Source organism: Pelophylax lessonae (assembly GCF_965119305.1).
Source record: "Pelophylax lessonae genome assembly, chromosome: 4".
Lineage (NCBI taxonomy): Eukaryota > Metazoa > Chordata > Amphibia > Anura > Ranidae > Pelophylax > Pelophylax lessonae.
This window is the reverse complement of record NC_138771.1, coordinates 634,284,849-634,291,655: the sequence shown is the minus strand read 5'-3', so window position 1 is coordinate 634,291,655 and position 6,807 is coordinate 634,284,849.

The window sequence follows — 6,807 nt, the reverse complement described above, 5'->3', positions numbered from 1 at the left end:
TTTGTATTCACCCCCCTTGAGTCAATACTTTTGTAGCACCCTCTTAGGTAGGTGCTAGTGAGAAAGTACAGTTTTGAGCTCTGTCTGCTAACCAGAGTGGCTGCAGGTAAATCTACAGTGCCTTGCAAAAGTATTCGGCCCCCTTGAACTTTGCGACCTTTTGCCACATTTCAGGCTTCAAACATAAAGATATAAAACTGTAATTTTTTGTGAAGAATCAACAACAAGTGGGACACAATCATGAAGTGGAACGAAATTTATTGGATATTTCAAACTTTGTTAACAAATAAAAAACGGAAAAATTGGGCGTGAAAAATTATTCAGCCCCTTTACTTTCAGTGCAGCAAACTCTCTCCAGAAGTTCAGTGAGGATCTCTGAATGATCCAATGTTGACCTAAATGACTAATGGTGATAAATAGAATCCACCTGTGTGTAATCAAGTCTCCGTATGAATGCACCTGCACTGTGATAGTCTCAGAGGTCCGTTTAAAGCGCAGAGAGCATCATGAAGAACAAGGAACACACCAGGCAGGTCCGAGATACTGTTGTGGAGAAGTTTAAAGCTGGATTTGGATACAAAAAGATTTCCCAAGCTTTAAACATCCCAAGGAGCACTGTGCAAGCGATAATATTGAAATGGAAGGAGCATCCGACCACTGCAAATCTACGAAGACCTGGCCGTCCCTCTAAACTTTCAGCTCATACAAGGAGAAGACTGATCAGAGATGGATTGTTAAATCCCTTACTTATTTCCACTCCTATAGACATCCAGTGTGGGCTTTCTGGGATCTTTGTGGGACGGATTGCGAGGCAGTGTTTACCCAACACCTTGGGAATTATCTACATACTACCTCACTCAGATATTCTTACACATTTTGAAGATTTTTCCTTGCCCCGGCCATAATCGGCGCTTTTCATGCTATACCACAGTTAAATGTGGCAACATTCAGATCTGGCCTCATACACCATTGTAAAGTAACTAGAGTGGTGCATACTATTTACATTCTTTACTTTCATATGATAACGTACAACAGATGCAATGTATGCAGGTATACTGTGAATATTTACTTATATATGAGTGATTTATGTATATTTCTCTTCACTAATATTTAGAAATAAGTTCCAGTTGACCTCTGAAGAAGGCCACGCCCGAAACGCGTCAGTTCTTCACTGGAATTCATGCACTCAACACTTGGTCCTCTACAAATATGTGATGTACCTTGTTAGCCGTATAGATGTATGTTTTTTAACATTGTAGCATCTATTTATGGATGTACCGCGATATGCGGTTTTAATATGCATTATCAATAAACTTATTTAATTTTTATACATTTGTATTACTCTTTGGATGTTTGGTTGCCCTTAAAGTCCCGCTATCCAGGGGAATCCGTTTTCTTTACATACTATTAGGGATGTTGGCAACACTCATCCAGACACCTATAGCTGAACAAACGCATTTTTTCAAAGAATAGTGGATCCAGGCCCGGAAGCCCCATGCAAGCCTGCAAAGGAAACAAAAGTTAAGCACAAAATGTACATTGTTACTTATTCGCGGCGAGACTGCCCTCTCCTCAGAGGCGACCTTCTCACCAGCATTATCTCTTGTAGAGATCTTCATCACTCCCGGCCCTCTAAGGACACGCTTGACTCGACGTTCCCTTGTGTACCTCCAATAGACAACAAACAGATCCTGCCACGCTGACTTTCTAGCACTTCACCATTAGTTTCTACTGAAAATCATGTTTTGACTAAATAATAGGCACAGTCTCTCTCAGACACTAGGGCACTGACTCTCTCTCTCCTATTATAGTCAGACCCACAATTTCAGAATGAAGAAATACGGAGTCCACCCGACTGGTGTTCACAGTGTCCTCTCCTTCTGTAACAAAGAGGCAATACATCTTATTCTGGTGGCAAGCTATTTTGCTGGAGCCGGAGCAAACTTGCCCAACTTGTGAGTCTCTGCAAAGCTCTTCATGGGATCCTTCACGCTGGCATCCCCCCCTCTCTGAAGAGACAATGAGTCACTACCCCTTTTCCACCAGGTAGCAACTCACACAAACTTCCTTCAATTGGCCCACTGGCCCAACAGGATCCCTTTGAGCAAAGTATCTTTGTAAAGCGTCCTCTTCCATCCTTCAACCAACCTGGCCCAAGTTCTCCGCAGAATGTCGCTAACAACTTTTAATGATCCTGGCCCATTGGCCCAAGAGATCTTAACAGAATATCCAGTAGACATGGCTTCTTGTAGCAACCTGTAGCATGAAACTAAGTGAGTACTAAAGTTCTTTGAACAGGAAGTATTTGTGGGTTAGAGGGTCTGCCCTCTTTCATCTGGGAAACTGCACAGTGATAGTTGTTTTACTGAATCCTAGTTCCTCTTGCAAGGATAGAAGGGAAAGGGGATTTGGAAATAGGGCTTCCGGCCCTAACAACAACTTTGAACTCAGTAAAAGCTCTTCAGGCACTCTAGCCCCTCTTACTGTAACATCCCATCATGGGCGAACATTCAGGCTAACTAGCCTCGTAAAAAATCAGCTCTCCTGGTGGGAATGGGAACTCTGCATCCTCAGCAATAGTATTCGGGATGAGTTCTCCGGACAGTCTTTCCCGCAGAGTCCTGAATTCTAACAGCCCAGACCTGGCCTGTTTCATTCAGATGGTGAACTTCCACACGGTCTATGTGGATGGACTGCCCCAAGTTCCAATTAGCTTTCACAGACAAGAAGGTTTCCCACCACTCAGGCCTCTTCCGGTTGCGATACAGTTTGGGGATGTAAAGGACATCCCAAACAGCTTCGTTACACCATCCCTCTCCTCCATAATCTCCCAAGGGGCGTAGGGTTAGTCATACCCATGTTCCAGGGCCACCTTCTTCTGAATCAAGCACCGGCTTTAAGAGAACCTGGGGAGTCTTTGTCTATCTCCTCTCCCAGGTGGGGTATATAGGATCTCCTGCTTTTTGATAAGACTAGCGTAGGCATCATTCTGGTCCCGAGCCTGAGTGTAGGTGCGAGGTGGGCATAGATCTGGGACCCTTGTGGCATAGGCCTCACAGAACCCCAAGTTCCTGGCACACTGCATGCGAACGACAGCCCCCTCGGTCTCATCACTGAGTGAACTAGGACTTGCTGAGCTGCTTCTTTTCTCTGTTCCCCAGACCCATTCAGTCTCCTCTTCCGACTTCCATACATCAATGCCCTCTGCCGGTAACCCAAACTGACATTGGAAACGGGGCGACCCTATGTCAATGGCTCCTGCCTCACTGGACACACTAGAGGCCTTCCTCTTGGGATCTCATAGATTCCCCTCTGCCACTTTAGGAGCGGTGCTTTCTGCCTTTGCAGGGATTACTGGCCCTTCTTGCGGCCGCGACTCGGCCTGCACAATCCTCGTGCATCTCACCTCCGACATACGGGTCTCCCTGGCCTGGCATACTGTAGTGCAGGTCTGCATTACTGGTCCCGCTATTATCCCCTCCTGCAAAATATTACTTGCGTGGACTCTGAGTTGAGGCCAAGTCACAAAAAACCTTCCATGCTGTGCCTGGACTTTTGCTATGTCATTCTCTGGACATACCTCTATGTTGTTAGATATCTCTGACCTGTAATGTCACCGGACTAAATTTAGATGGATTTCAGGCCACTATCACTGTGATTCTGGACTTATCTTTGCTGTTTCCTAGTGCTGCTTTGGGCCCTTGGACTTACTACGGTATTTCCTGTACCTTGTTGTCACCCTGGACAAATTTGGGGGGGGGGCGCAGCAAAACCAACAACCCCCACACCCCCCGCGGGATGGATGGCTGGCCTGCAATCTACTCTACCACCCCTCCCTCCTTCCAGGATGGATGGCTGGCCGTCCGGCATCTTACCTGCTCCTTCACCGAGCGCTGCTGTGTCTTCTCCTCAGCCGTATGTCCCCTCCCTCTTCCTGGCCAATGGCCAGTAAAATCACACCTCTTTTTTGCCAATCAGGAAAGGGGTCTCAGCTGATTGGCTGGGAGACGAGTCAGTGTGGGTGGGTTCGGGGGGCAGTGCTCTGCGCCCTGGGCCCACCCTTTTCTGAAACCTATTAGAGCCTCTGGCTCTAATCAGGTGCTTAAAAAAAAATAATCCCCATTGAACGCCATGCGTCCGGCGCCCGTGCATGTAGATTAGGGGGCCGGACACATGGATGGGGGGGCGGCGCCCCTGCGCCCCTAATGGACGGGCCGCCCCTGCCTGGACTTATGCTTTTTGGTACCCTATTATCACCTATGACCTTGCCACCTGCCTATTCTTGCAGGACCTGTGGAAATCCCCTTTTGCCCAAAGCCCTTGTTTGTTGAACACCCCAATATAAGAACCCCCTAGCCAAGGGCCCAAAACTATACATTCTCCGCATGTGTTCTGTTTCGCCCATTCCTCTATCCTTCCTCACTTGGGCAAAGCCCACAATTGTTTTCTTTCTTAGATGGACACCTGAACAGTGCAGACAAACGATAATTTTAAATATGTGCATAGATCCACCATGACTACTTGCCTGGAGAAAAAATCTTGTGTAGAAAATCTGTCAGTTTCAGCTGAACCCCCGATCTCTCTGTGCCTGTCACAGAAACACCCCCACACCCCCAGTCACGCCCTCTATCAAAGTAAGAATGTTTAACCACTTAAGCCCCGGAGGATTTGGCTGCTAAACGACCAGGGGGTATTTTGCGATTCGGCACTGCGTGACTTTAACGGACAATTGCGCGGTCGGGCGACGCTGTACCTAAACTAATTTGGCGTCCTTTTTTCCCACAAACAGAGCTTTCTTTTGGCAGTATTTGATCACCTGTGCGATTTTTTGATCACGCGCTATAAACAAAAAAAGAGCGTCAATTTTGCAAAAATAGCAATATTTTTCCCTTTTTTTATATGAAATTCCCCCCCAAAAAAATGTAAAAATCAAAATTTTTTAACATTTTCGGCCAATTTGTTTTATGCTACCTATGTTTGGTAAAAAAAATCTCAAAAAGCGTATTTTGATTGGTTTGCGCAAAAGTTATTGCGTTTACTGACTAAGGGAAAGATTTTTGTCATTTTTGTTATTTTTTTTTTTAACGCGTAATGGCGGCGATCTGCGATTTTTTTTGCGGTACTGCGACATTGCGGCGGACAGATCGGACCCTTGACTGACATTTTTGACACTTTTGGGGTTACCAGTGACATTTCTACAGTAATCAGTGCTATATATATGCACTGTTACTGTAAAAATACACTGGTAGTGAAGGGGTTAACTTTATTTGAGAGGGAGGGGCTGTGTGTGTCCCTAGGGGCGTGATTCTTACTGTGATTGGCTGTGGCTTCAGCTGTATGCAGAGTGAACAACGGATCTACATAGTAGATCCATATGATCAGCTCTCATACAGAGGGGAGAATGACAGGCAGCTTGTTTACACAAGCTGCCTGACTTTCTCCCTCTCCCCCGCCGATCACAGAGTCACACGCGCGGGGGGGTGCGTGACCATGCTGGAGCGGGAGCGCGCCTCCGGTGGCGCGCGCGCGCTCCCTAGACCCTCACAAGCTAGTGACGTAGCCCTACGTCACTTTGCCTGTGAGGGGCTGACCGCCGACGTAGATCGACGTGCGGCGGTCGGCAAGTGGTTAAAGCTTATACAGTTTTTGCCCATTTTGTCTAGTCCCAACATTCCTAATCTTTTAGAATTCCTGCAAGCAGGATTACACAAGGGACCAAAATGAAGTACTGATAGAGTACAAATAGCTGGGTTGAGAGAATGTTTTGATAAATTGTTTGATTAAAGGATTTGTTAAAGAAGCAGATTGGATAGGAGGTCTTGCTTCCTCTATATGCAGTAGATCTTTAGTTATCACCAGAGGGATCACCAGTAAGAGGAAGGAGGTCCTGAGTCCTCTATATATAGATCTTAGAGGGACTAGAGCAGTGTTTCTCAATCTTTTTTTTTTCAGTCAAGGCACCCTTTAAAAATTATGGAAAGTCTTGAGGCACCCCATTGTAAAATTTAAAAACGATCCTAACAGTTTTGCATAACGCAGAAACATCCACATGAGTAGGACACCCAACGTTAGAAGTGATTTATTCATCCAAAGCAAATACACTTTTGCAAACTGGTACTGACTAGTATGCCAATGTTTCTCTTCTCCCTCAGTTTTTCTCCATCACTCAGCTAAGGTGCCCTCAAGGCTGATGGAGAGGGGCAGGGGAGGGTCAAACAAGGATGCTATGCAGGTGACTGACATCCTCCTATCAACTGGTGATGCCATTGGTCATTAGGATGCCGGCGGCTAGAAGGTTGTAATGGTGCAGAATGAAAACCCGTGGCTTTGTGTAACTAAAAGGCAGGCTTTATCCACACGCCGGCTTGTATACAATTTTTGGGAATATGTAGGCATTTTGCCAAGGCACCCCTTGAAGAAACCTCAAGGCACCCCAGGGTGCCTGGGCACTCTGGTTGAAAAAGGCGGGACTAGAGGGATCAACAGCAGGAGGAAGGAGGTCCCGATTCCTCTTTATAGATCTTTATATCACTAGAGAGGTCACCAGCAGGAGGAAGGAGGTCCTGATTCCTCTATATAGATCTTTATATCACTAGAGGGGTCACCAGCAGGAGGAAGGAGGTCCTGATTCCTCTATATAGATCTTTATATCACTAGAGGGGTCACCAGCAGGAGGAAGGAGGTCCTGATTCCTCTATATAGATCTTTATATCACTAGAGGGGTCACCAGCAGGAGGAAGGAGGTCCTGATTCCTCTATATATAGATCTTTATATCACTAGAGGGGTCACCAGCAGGAGGAAGGAGG